Source organism: Neophocaena asiaeorientalis, unplaced genomic scaffold (genome assembly GCF_003031525.2).
Source record: "Neophocaena asiaeorientalis asiaeorientalis breed wild unplaced genomic scaffold, Neophocaena_asiaeorientalis_V1.1 scaffold170, whole genome shotgun sequence".
In the NCBI taxonomy this organism is placed as follows: domain Eukaryota; kingdom Metazoa; phylum Chordata; class Mammalia; order Artiodactyla; family Phocoenidae; genus Neophocaena; species Neophocaena asiaeorientalis.
The window spans coordinates 1,807,087-1,820,747 of record NW_020172463.1 but is presented as its reverse complement, the minus strand read 5'-3'; the positions used below and the strand labels follow the sequence as shown (position 1 = coordinate 1,820,747).

The 13,661-nt window shown below is 38.2% G+C and overlaps 1 protein-coding gene across 2 annotated transcripts in view; it reads left to right on the top strand.

Annotated features, from left to right (window-relative positions):
* The window catches only part of MAGI2 (membrane associated guanylate kinase, WW and PDZ domain containing 2), a 1,308,856-nt gene that overhangs the window by 1,053,788 nt on the left and 241,407 nt on the right, over positions 1-13,661 (top strand). The gene's annotated exons all lie outside the window — the stretch shown is intronic.

Below are 13,661 nucleotides of genomic sequence, written 5' to 3'. Positions count from 1 at the left end.
TCGTGTCCCCTGCATCGGCAGGAGGACTCTCAACCACTGCGCCACCGGGGAAGCCCCTGAGAAATCTTTAAATGCAAGATTTTCGGGGGGGAGGCTATAATTTCCCATCACTGCCCTGCTCCCCAAGATAACCATCTCTCATCCTACTTTGCTGAGATAATGAATCAAGTTTCCTCATAAATAAAGGTGAAGGTAAAATTTTATTATTGCTTGCACTCTACTTTTTTTCCCCTCTAGAGTCAGGAAAAAAGAGGATATTCTTTCTTCATTCTGAAGCTAACATTCTACCTGAACTTTCAAATTCACATCCTCTGATCTTTATCTAATATCTTAAGTTTCTCTTTCCCACTTTTTCCTCCTCTTTTCTCTGCCAGATGCTTTCTCCTTTTAGTTACTTTTCTATGTATTTCCTGCCTTTCCCTACCAGACTTCTTAGTAGTAGGTAGGCAACCACTGCATCCATTTTCTCAGCACTCCCTCTCTCTCCAATTTCCTATACTATTATTTCTACCCTCAGTAGCCTACTGAAACGAAACTTGGAAATGTCTTTAGGGTTCGCCCACTTGGTGAAATCAATGGCCACTTCCCACTCTCCTTCTCTCCTTCACTGGCTTCTCTTCCCTGGGAGTACCCCTCCCTAGCTAACACGCGTTTCCCAAAACGTTTTGCACCTTTGGACAGCTCTTCTTTGGCTAGCTCATGCTTTCTTAAAATGTTGCCTGGCTACTAATTTTTGCATTCAACAAATATTCTTGAGCTCTTACTCTGTGCCATTACTGTACTGGGTACCAACTAGGTAAATGAGAAATAAGGATAGCTATCTTCTGCATTACTCCAAAGAAAAGGGGTAAACATTTTCTGTTTTTTATGTTGTTTTGTATTGTGTTTTTAAGAGCACCGGTTATTTTTAATATTTCAGTGAAATACTGAGAAGGAATCATGTACTTATCCATGATAAATATATGCTAGTTTTCTTTGCTCGTTTGAGATATAGTTCATAATATTTTAAGGTTAGGGACTATGTCTTACTCATCTTTGTATCTTCTGAGCCCTTTCCAGAGCACATGATAGGGACCCCATAAATATCTAATAAATGGATATTAAAACAACAGAATTATTGTATGGTGCGTCAAAATACATCAACCTAATGTGGGTTACACTGGCTGATTCATGCTGATTAAAAACTCTAAGTAGTTAAATTGGTGAAAATAGAACTAATTAATTACTCCTTAATAAAAACTTGAGGTTGAAAAATCATTTTAAATAGAAAATCCATAGAGAAATAAGAAAAGAATCTGAGAGTGAAAGCTTAGGACCTAGGCCTCTATAGTAATTACTCCAAACTTAGTATCTCTAGCCCCTTACCTCTGTGTCTGCAAGTGCCCCTCCCCCTTTCACTAGAATTTACCAAGAATAAATCAATATTTATCTTCTCTCCTACAGTAAATCTTCACCCACACCAATAAGATGATCATTTTCACATATTACGAGGTTAACATGTTTCTTGATATTGAAAATAAAGACATTATTGTATATTTTGTATACATAGGCTATACAAGATAGATCATAACTATAGTTATCTTTTGCATGTATTGATTCAGTCAATCACAGGAAAGTTACTATCAAGATTAGTAAGTATTAGTGTGTTTTTTCTGATTTAAAAAAAGAAAAGTTCATGAGAAAAATTTGGCTTAACAAAGAAAAATATTTAAATTAAGTGAAATAGATACTGAAGTTTATTTCAGTATTCCCTTTGTCTTTGCAAAAAACACAAAAGTCTGCCTCTTAGCTCTAATCCTTTCTTCACAAAACAGGTCATACTTAAAATGATAATTGTCATATTTAAAATGATAATTGCATGTTTAGTAGGTGAATAAATTTAAGAACCTGCAATCAAACCTATAGGGAAAGAGAATGGAACTAAGACAAAAATTAGATAAAGACATTTCATGGCATAAAATATTTGATATAGTTTCAATTTCCTATCCTTTCAGAACTAAGTCTGAATTTTAATTAATTTTTTTCCAATATACTGACTCAAGTATTTTATGCTGAAGGAATTATTGAAAAATTGGCTAGCAAACTTTTGATGTAGTAATAAATATTTATGATCTGATGACTATATTTTTATATTATTCATTGGCTAAATCCTTAGATCTCTTGCTTCCACAGGCCAATAATTAGGGATGTGACGTGCGACATTATGCTGTCTCTGTTCCAGTTTCATGAGTAGAATTCATAATGGAATGGGTAACAATCACATCATTGATTATTGTTTACGTAGAAAAGTTAGCGTGATTGATTATTGTTTACGTAGAAAAGTTAGCGTGTCTGTGTAACTAACATTGGAAATAGAGCATACCAAAAAAAAGATACTACGTAGCTGTTTCAAATGTTCTAGACATTCTAAGGAAACTGATTCCTTTACAATTAGCTAATGAGCTAATTGGCCTTCCATATTTGGGTCCATTAAAATTATCCACCCTGATTTCAGTTAAATGGGATCCACAATCCTCTTGCTAGTAGTTCTTCTGCCTTCTAGAATTCATGCAAACCAAACTTTCAAAGCGTAAGCATCTTATAAAATACCTTAAAATAATTTTTATTCTTTTCTTTCTTGGACTTATTAGATGTTTATGACCTCAAAGTTGCATCCCCAGTGATCTTCTTTGGTAGCTTATCATTTTGTCTTTGTTTTTATTTGCTCCCTTTAACACTTAGGTAAGCTGACGAGCCTACTTAAATATAGGTAATTCTGTCACTGGGTGATTTGTGAGTAAAAACAAGGCTTACATCATGATAAAATATCGTGTATGTTTCCATTATGCCAATATCCAATATTTGGTCAAAAACGTGAAGTGAGGGCTTCCCTGGTGGCTCAGTGGTTGAGAGTCCGCCTGCCAATGTAGGGGACATGGGTTCGTGCTCCGGTCCGGGAAGATCCCACATGCCGCAGAGCAGCTGGACCCGTGAGCCACGGTAAAGGTGGGGCCCACCTTCCCCCAAAAAAAAAAAAAAAAAAAAAAAAGTGAAGTGAGGGTAAACAGAATTTCAAATGATTAACTGTACTCTGTGTCTTAAGAAGTGCCAAGTAAATAGATGAAATGAATCACGGAATTTCATAAACTTATATAACGAAACATCCATGTAGTTAGAAGACAATCCTAAAAGTAACCCCAAACACACTAGAGATAAGGCAGCTCTGCCACTTTGCAAATGTGAGACTTGGCTTCTCTAAGCCATGATCACTTCTATAAAATGGGACAGTATATTCTCCATCAGGTTCTTTCAAGGATTAAAGAGATTAAATCTCTGAAGTGCTTGGTAGAGTTCTTGGCATACAGTTTTACCATTCGTAGCACATAAATAATAGCTATTGTTATTAGCCAGTTTGGTCCTCGACCTGTGACATCCAACAGTGTTTTTATTCAGTAGAAAAGATTTAATAGACTGTTTTGCATTATCTAAACCAGAAAAAATCAAGAGACTATGAAAAACTTTCAGTTGATTAACCTGGAACTATATCGATATGATTCTTACATTTTACTGTGATCTGCAGGAACTTGAAAAAAATAAAGTGCTAATACTATAATTATAAAATTCTTACTCGATTTACTTATTTTTTAACATCTTTATTAGAGTATAATTGCTTTACAATAGTGTGTTAGCTTCTGCTTTATAACAAAGTGAATCAGCTATACATATACATATATACCCATATCCCCTCCCTCTTGCGTCTCCCTCCCACTCTCCCTATCCCACCCCTCTAGGTGGTCACAAAGCACCCAGCTGATCTCCCTGTGCTATGCGGCTGCTTCCCACTAGCTATCTATTTTACATTTGGTATTATATATATAAGTACATGCCACTCTCTCACTTCATCCCAGCTTCCCCTTCTCCCTCTCCGTGTCCTCAACTCCATTCTCTACATCTGCGTCTTTATTCTTGTCCTGCCCCTAGGTTCTTCAGAACATTTTTTTTTTTAGATTCCATATATATGTGTTAGCATACAGTATTTATTTTTCTCTTTCTGACTTACTTCACTCTGTATGACAGTCTCTAGCTCCATCCATCTCACTACAGATAACTCAGTTTCGTTTCATTTTATGGCTGAGTAATATTCCATTGTATATATGTGCCATATCTTCTTTATCCATTCATCTGTTGATGGACACTTAGGTTGCTTCCATGTCCTGGCTATTGTAAATAGAGCTGCAATGAACATTGTGGTACATGACTCTTTTTGAATTATGTTTTTCTCAGGGTATATGCCCAATAGTGGGATTGCTGGGTCATATGGTCGTTCTGTTTTTAGGTTTTTGAGGAACCTCCATACTGTTCTCCATAGTGGCTGTATGAATTTACATTCCCACCAACAGTGCAAGAATGTTCCCTTTTCTCCACACCCTCTCCAGCATTTATTGTTTGTAGATTTTTTGATGATGACCATTCTGATAGGTGTGAGGTGATATCTCATGGTAGTTTTTTTTGTTTGTTTTCTTCTTTTTAAAGAAGATGTTGGGGGTAGGAGTTTATTAATTAATTAATTTATTTTTGCTGTGTTGGGTCTTCGTTTCTGTGTGAGGGCTTTCTACAGTTGTGGCAAGCGGGGTCGACTCTTCATCGTGGTGCGCGGGCCTCTCACTATTGCGGCCTCTCTCGTTGCGGAGCACAGGCTCCAGATGCGCAGGCTCAGTAGTTGTGGCTCACGGGCCTAGTTGCTCCGCGGCATGTGGGATCCTCCCAGACCAGGGCTCGAACCCGTGTCCCCTGCATTAGCAGGCAGGTTATTAACCATTGTGCCACCAGGGAAGCCGTCATTGTAGTTTTGATTTACATTTCCCTAATCATTAGTCATGTTGAGCATCCTTCCATGTGTTTGTTGGCACTCCGTATATCTTCTTTGGAGAAATGTCTATTTAGGTCTTCTGCCCATTTTTGAATTGGGTTGTTTGTGTTTTTTTGATATTGAGCTGCATGAGCTGCTTTTGGAGATTAATCCTCTGCCAGTTGCTTGATTTGCAAATATTTTCTCCCATTCTGAGAGTTGTCTTTTCGTCTTGTTTATGCTTTCCTTTGCTGTGCAAAAACTTTTAAGTTTCATTAGGTCCAATTTGTTTATTTTTGGTTTTATTTCCATTTCTCTAGGAGGTGGGTCTAGGATCTTGCTATGATTTATGTCATAGAGTGTTCTGCCTATGTGTTCCTCTATGAGTTTTATAGTGTCTGGCCTTACATTTAGGTCTTTAATCCATTTTGAGTTTATTTTTGTGTATGGTGTTAGGGAGTGTTCTAATTTCATTCTTTTACATGTAGCTGTCCAGTTTTCCCAGCGCCAATTATTGAAGAGGCTGTCTTTTCTCCATTTTATATTCTTCCCTCCTTTACCAAAAATAAGGTGACCATATATGCATGGGTTTATCTATGGGCTTCCTATCCTGTTCCATTGATCTATATTTCTGTGTTTGTGCCAGTACCATGCTGCCTTGATTACTGTAGCTTTGTAGTATAGTCTGAAGTCTAGGAGCCTAATTCCTCCACCTCCGTTTTTCTTTATCAAGATTGCTTTGGCTATTTAGGGTCTTTTGTGATTCCATACAAATTGTGAATTTTTTTCCTCCAGTTCTGTGAAAATGCCATTGGTAGTTTGATACAGATTGCATTGAACCTGTAGATTGGTTTGGGTAGTACAGTCATTTTCACAATGTTGATTCTTCCAATCCAAGAACATGGTATATCTCTCCATCTGTTTGTATCATATTTAATTTCTTTCATCAGTGTCTTATAGTTTTCTGCATACAGGTCTTTTGTCTCCTTGGGCAGGTTTATTCCTAGGTATTTTATTCTTTTTCTTGCAGTGGTAAATGGGAGTGTTCCCTTAATTTCTCTTTCAGATTTTTCTTCATTAGTATATAGGAATGCAAGAGATTTCTGTGCATTAATTTTGTATCCTGCTACTTTACCATATTCATTGATTAGCTCTAGTAGTTTTCTGGTAGCATCTTTAGGATTCTCTATGTATAGTATCATGTCATCTGCAAACAGTGACAGCTTTACTTCTTCTTTTCCGATTCGGATTCCTTTTATTTCTTTTTCTTCTCTGATGGCTGTGGCTAAAACTTCCAAAGCTATGTTGAATAGTAGTGGTGAGAGTGCACAACCTTGTCTTCTTCCTGATCTAGTGGAAATGGTTTCAGGTTTTCACCATTGACAACGATGTTGACTGTGAGTTTGTCATATATGGCCTTTATTATATTGTGGTAAGTTCCCTCTATGCCTACTTTCTGCAGGTTTTTATCATAAATCGGTCTTGAATTTTGTCGAAAGCTTTTTCTGCATCTATTGAGATGATCATATGGTTTTTTTCTCCTTCAATTTGTTAATATTGTTTAACACATTGATTGACTTGTGTATATTGTAGAATCCTTGATTCCTGGGATACACCCCACTTGATCATGGTGAATGATCCTTTTAATGTGCTGCTGGATTCTGTTTGCTAGGATTTTGTTAACATTTTTGTATCTATGCTCATCAGTGATATTGGCCTGTAGTTTTCTGTTTTTGTGACATCTTTGTCTGGTTTTGGTATCAGGGTGATGGTGGCCTCGTAGAATGAGTTTGGGAGTGTTCCTACCTCTGCTATATTTTAGAAGAGTTTGAGAAGGATGGGTGTTAGCTCTTCTCTAAATGTTTGATAGAATTTGCCTGTGAAGCCATCTGGGCCTGGGCTTTTGTTGGAAGATTTTTAATCACAGTCTCAATTTCAGTGCTTGTGATTGGTCTGTTTATATTTTCTGTTTCTTCCTGGTTGAGTCTCGGAAGGTTGTGCTTTTCTAAGAATTTGTCCATTTCTTCCAGGGTGTCTAATTTATTGGCATAGAGCTGCTCGTGGTAATCACTCATAATCCTTTGTATTTCTCCAGTGTCAGTTGTTACTGCTCCTTTTTCATTTCTAATTCGATTGATTTGAGTCTTCTCTATTTTTTCTTGATGAGTCTGGCTAATGGTTTATCAATTTTGTTTAGCTTCTCAAAGAACCAGCTTCTAGTTTTATTGATCTTCGCTATCGTTTCCTTCATTTCTTTTTCATTTATTTCTGCTTTAATCTTTATGATTTCTTTGCTTCTACTAACTTTGGGGTTATTTTGTTCTTCTTTCTCTAATTGCTTTAGGTGTAAGGTTAGGTTGTTTATTTGAGATGTTTCTTGTTTCTTGAGGTAGGATTGTATTGCTATAATCTTCGCTGTTAGAACTGCTTTTGCTGCATCCCATAGGTTTTGAGATATCATGTTTTCAATGTTATTTGTTTCTAGGTATTTTTTGATTTCCTCTTTGATTTCCTCAGTGTTTTCTTGGTTATTTAGTAGCATATAATTTAGCCTCCATGTGTTTGTATTTTTTACAGATTTTTTGCTGTAATTGATATCTAGTCTCATAGCATTGTGGTCAGAAAAGATACTTGATATGGTTTCACTTTTCTAAAATTTACTAAGGCTTAATTTGTGACCCACGATATGATCTATCTTGGAGAATGTTCCATGAACACTTGAGAAGAAAGTGTATTCTGTTGTGTTTGGATGGAATGTACTATAAATATCAATTAAGTCCATCTTGTTTAATGTATAATTTAAAGCTTGTGTTTCCTTATTTATTTTCATTTTGGATGATCTGTCCGTTGGTGAAAGTGACATGTTAAAGTCCCCTACTATGATTGTGTTACTGCTGATTTCCCCTTTTATGGCTGTTAGCATTTCCCTTATGTATTGAGGTGCCCCTATGTTGGGTGCATATATATTTACAATTGTTATATCTTCTTCTTGGATTGATCCTTTGATCATTATGTAGTGTCCTTCTTTGTCTCTTGTAATAGTCTTTATTTGAAAGTCTATTTTGTCTGATATGAGAATTGCTACTCCAGCTCTCTTTTGATTTCTATTTGTGTAGAATATCTTTTTCCATCCTCTCACTTTCAGTCTGTATGTGTTCCTAGGTCTGAAGAGGGTCTCTTGTAGACATCATATATATGGGTCTTGTTTTTGTATCCATTCAGCCAGTCTGTGTCTTTTCGTGGGAGCATTTAATCCATTTACATTTAAGATAATTATCAACATGTATCTCCCTATTACCATTTTCTTAATTGTTTTGGGTTTGTTATTGTATGTCTTTTCCTTCTCTTGTGTTTCCTGCCTAGAGAAGTTCCTTTAGCATTTGTTTTAAAGCTGGTTTGGTGGTGCTGAATTCTCTTAGCTTTTGCTTGTCTGTAAAGGTTTTAATTTCTCCGTTGAATCTGAATGAGATCCTTGCTGGGTAGAGTAATCTTGGTTGTAGGTTTTTCCGTTTCATCACTTTAAATATGTCTTGCCACTCCCTTCTGGCTTACAGAGTTTCTGCTGAAAGATCAACTGTTAACCTTATGGGCATTCCCTTGTATGTTATTTGTTGTTTTTCTCTTGCTGCTTTTAATATTTTTTCTTTGTATTTAATTTTTGATAGTTTGATTAATATGTGTCTTGGTGTGTTTGTCCTTGGATTTATCCTGTATGGGACTCTCTGCACTTCCTGGACTTGATTGACTATTTCCTTTCCCATATTAGGGAAGTTTTCAACTATAATCTCTTCAAATATTTTCTCAGCCCCTTTCTTTTTCTCTTCTTCTTCTGGGACCCCTATAATTCGAATGTTGGTGTGTTTAACGTTGTCCCAGAGAGTTCTAAGACCGTCCTCAATCTTTTCATTCTTTTTGCTTTATTCTGCTCTGAGGTAGTTATTTCTACTATTTTATCTTCCAGGTCACTTATCCGTTCTTCTGCCACAGTTATTCTGCTCTTGATTCCTTTTAGTGAATTTTAAATTTCATTTATTGTGTTGTTCATCACTGTTCATTTGCTCTTTTAGTTCTTCTAGGTCCTTGTTAAATGTTTCTTGTATTTTCTCCATTCTATTTCCAAGATTTTGGATCATCTTTACTATCATTACCCTGAATTCTTTTTCAGGTAGACTGACTATTTCCTCTTCATTTGTTTCATCTGGTGGGTTTTTACCTTGCTGCTTCATCTGTTGTGTGTTTCTCTGTCTTCTCATTTTGCTTAACTTACTGTGTTTGGGGTCTCCCTTTCTCAGGCTGCAGGTTTATAGTTCTCGTTGTTTTTGGTGTCTGCCCCCAGTGGCTAAGGTTGGTTTAGTGTGTTGTGTATGCTTCATGGTCGAGGGGAGTAGTGCCTGTGTTCTGGTGGATGAGTCTGCCTCTTGTCTTTCTGGTGAGCAAGACTGCATCCGGTGGTGTGTTTTGAGGTGTCCGTGACTTTATTATGATTTTAGGCAGGCTCTCTGCTAATGGGTGAGGTTGTGTTCCTGTCTTGCTAGTTGTTTGGCATAGGATGTCCAGCACTGTAGCTTGCTGGTCTTTGAGTGGAGCTAGGTCTTAGTGTTGAGATGGAGATCTCTGGGAGAGCTTTCGCCGTTTGATATTACATGGAGCTGGGAGGTCTCTGTTGGACCAATGTCCTGAACTCGGTTCTCCCACCTCAGAGGCATAGGCCTGACACCTGGCCGGAGCACCAAGACCCTGTCAGCCACATGGCCTGCTCTCACGCAGCCACGAGCTGGGCGGGCCGTGCAGGCCGCACGCGCGTGTGCGGGCCAGTACGTGAGGGCAGCTGCGCCTAGATTTACTTTTAAAAAGCAAGGAATTTTCATCGTTTCTGACTCTGTCATTACCTGTATTTGATTGGAATGCAAAATGTATTGTAACCCGTAAACGAGCAAATTAACATATAAACATATGGATCTATTTGCATGTATTTTTATGTAGATATATATTCTCTAGTGGTAGTGGAGGAGAAGACAATTTAAAATCTTTGATGATGATTCTCTGGTAACATATTGCAGTCGACTTCAGTATGGTATAATAATTGTAACATTGGGAACAGCAGGAGATACGATTGTTTTCTCTGTGCCATTTTTCTTTTGTATCTGAGAATAGAATAATCTCCCATTGTGTGCAGGGAAATTGCTGCTTATCTTCCTGAAGCTCCTAGACTAGTAACATTATTCATCCCCAAAAGCATCAATGTACAGTGTTAAGCATGGAGAGGGTAGTGGCAAAGTATGTGCCCTGAGGAGGAAGTTCTTGGTGTCTGATATTATAAGGTGTCATATGATCTCCCTTTATCTGCGCATAAATCAAAGACATAATAACTATCTTTCTCTAGTTTCCAAAATTTCAGTGCAGCCAAGACAAAATTTTTTCTTTCCCATTGCCATGTGTTTTGTGGGATTTTTAATTGGCAGTATTTGGTGTATTTGGCCCAATGAGCAGACTGATTTCTTGATACTTGTATAAAATATTGCTCTTTCAGAAACTGTAGTTGGAAATAAAAGTGGCCAAGTTTGAATGATCAAAGTCTGTCAGTGAAGATTCACATCTGCCAAGCCTGTTTCCCTCTTAACAAGTTAGAAGGGCTCTCTCATCAAACCTTAGACCAGTGTGTATGCAATACTCAGACACATTTTTTTTAAACATCTTTATTGGCGTATAATTGCTATACAATAGTGTGTTAGTTTCTGCCGTACAACAAAGTGAACCAGCTATACATATACACATATCCCCATATCTGCTCCCTCTTGCATCTCCCTCCCACCCTCCCTATCCCACACCTCTAGGTGGTCACAGAGCACTGAGCTGAGCTCCCTGTGCTATGCAGCTACATCCCACTAGCTATCTGTTTTACATTTGGTAGTATATATGTCCATGCCACTCTCTCACTTCATCCCAGCTTACCCTTCCCCCTCCCCGTGTCCTCAAGTCCATTGTCTACATCTGTGAACAGACACATTTTTAGCACAGCACATTTGTTTTTTCTGCCAGCCATTTGATGAAACTCAGCGACTTAAGGCTGCACCAGTTCAGAAATCCATATGGAAGAAATATCCTGGCAATGTTCATTTCAGCAAGGCAGCAGGGGCTCTGTAATTTTTCACACAAAGGGGGTGAAGGAGTAGATCAACATAACCTGATATGTTATACTACCAGTTAAGGATTGTTGTTTGGCTTGCAGTAGAAGCACTAGCCAGAACACTTTCCAGAAATACCACATAGGGTGACAGCCATCCCGGGTTGAGAGCTTCCTTCGCCAACGAGCCCCAACAATAGACATCCCCCCATCCCTAGTCTGGATACTCAAGACCAGCACCCAGCTCACATTGAAGCAAATAGTAGATATTTTTCAAAAACAATTCAAGGAAACAGCTTCACAGAATGTTATCTGGAGCCTTGAAAAAGAGAGGGTTTTTCCCGCCCTTTTATATATCGATTTCACATTATCAAAAGCTAGGGCTTCCCTGGTGGCGCAGTGGTTGAGAGTCCGCCTGCCGATGCAGGGGACACGGTTTCGTGCCCCGTTCCGGGAGGATCCCATGTGCCGCGGAGCGGCTGGGCCCTTGAGCCATGGCCGCTGAGCCTGCGCGTCCGGAGCCTGTGCTCGGCAACGGGAGAGGCCGCAACAGTGAGAGGCCCGCATACCGCAAAAAAAAAAAAACAACTAAATTCTTCTTTCCTCTGACCAAAAACACTGCTTCTACCTGTCTTAAAAGTGCATGTAGATTGTCGATCAGGTAGCAAACACACACACAGAGTTACACACACTTTCACACATTTGGCAGGAGGCTGCTGTCTGAAATGAAGTGGATGTTCCAGGCCTTTTCATCTCTCTCGTTCTCTCTCTCCTTGTTATTCATTTTTCTTGCTCAGTCAGGATGACTGGCAACTGACAGTTTCAGGTAGAGTAGAATAAACTTTTGGAAAGCATATCCATGATCAGTTTCCGGCTCCACCCCAGCCAGCTGTCCCCCATCATTTCAGAGGAGGTTTTATGGCCCATTGCATACACTGTTGGAGTTACTTCAGAAGATGGCACTGGGTCATGCCACATTGGCCCCGAAGAGTCATTTATGCAAAGAAGGATCATTCTTGGGACTTCCCTGGTGGTCCTGTGGTTAAGAATCCGCCTTCCAATGCAGGGGACATGGGTTCAATCCCTGGCTGGGGAACCAAGATCCCACATGCCACAGGGCAACTAAGCCTGTGTGCCACAACTAGAGAGAAACCCGTGCACGCAACGAAGGGCCCACACACCTCAACGAAAGATCCCATGTGCCACAGCTGAGACCCGACACAGCCAAAATAAATAAATAAATAAATAAATAAATAAATAAATAGAATCATTCTTCTTCAGGAATACAGGTAATGCTTTTTAAAAATAAACGTGCACATTACTTACGGTCCATGTAAAATGATGAGTCTTTCCCTTAAGGTACTTTTGTAGCTCAGGTTTTCATGTGGAGTTGTATGTGGTTGAGCAGATTTCTGTGATGCATCTGCCCACATGTGTGTCCATACACAGAGGAAAACTCTAGAATACATTCTTGTCTTGCTCTCATAAACTTTCATGTCCTGCCAGGGTTTTAAGATATTTTTAATTGTTTTTATTTTCTTCTAGTGGAGTCATAAGATCTCTTTAATTTTTTTTTTAACATCTTTATTGGAGTATAATTGCTTGACAATGGTGTATTCATTTCTGCTTTATAACAAAGTGAATCAGCTATACATATATCCCCATATCCCATCCCTCTTGCATCTCCCTCCTAACCTACCTATCCCTCCCCTCTAGGTGGTCACAAAGCACTGAGCTGATCTCCCTGTGCTATGCGGCTGCTTCCCACTAGCTATCTATTTTACATTTGGTAGTGTATATATGTCCATGCCACTCTCTCACTTCGTCCCAGCTTACCCTTCCCCCTCCCTGTGTCCTCAAGTCCATTCTCTACGTCTGCATCTTTATTCCTGTCCTGCCCCTAAGTTCTTCAGAACCATTTTTTTTTAAAGATTCTATATATATGTGTTAGCATATGGTATTTGTTTTTTTCTTTCTGACTGACTTCACCCTGTATGACAGTATCTACATCCATCCATCTCACTACAAATAACTGAATTTCGTTTCTTTTTATGACTGAGTAATATTTCATTGTATATAAGTGCCACGTCTTCTTTATCCATTCATCTGTCTCTGGACACTTAGGTTGCTTCCATGTCCTGGCTGTTGTAAATAGAGCTACAATGAACATTGTGTAACATGACTCTTTTTTTTTTTCTGTTTATTTTAAAAAAACTTTAATGTCTTGCATTTAAATTTTCATTTCTCTGCTAGATTTACATAAAGCACTATTTAATTAATTAATTACCTAATTTATAAATGGTAACTATTTTAGACTGTATTCTGTTACTGGTATGTAAAAATGCAATTCCTTTAGTTTCATTTTTTTTTATGTCTGACATTCTTATAAACTCTCTAATTCTAATATTTCTGTAACTTAAGAATTTTTTTTAATATCTTTGTTGGAGTAAAATTGCTTTGAGTCTTTTTGAATTATGGTTTTCTCAAGGTATATGCCCAGTAGTGGGATTGCTGGGTCATATGGTAGTTCTATTTTTAGTTTTTTAAGTAACCTTCATACTGTTCTCCATAGTGGCTGTATCAATTTACATTCCCACCAACAGTGCAAGAGGGTTCCCTTTTCTCCACACCCTCTCCAGCATTTATTGTTTGTAGATTTTTTTTATGATGGCCATTCTGAACCGTGTGAGGTGATACTTCACTGTAGTT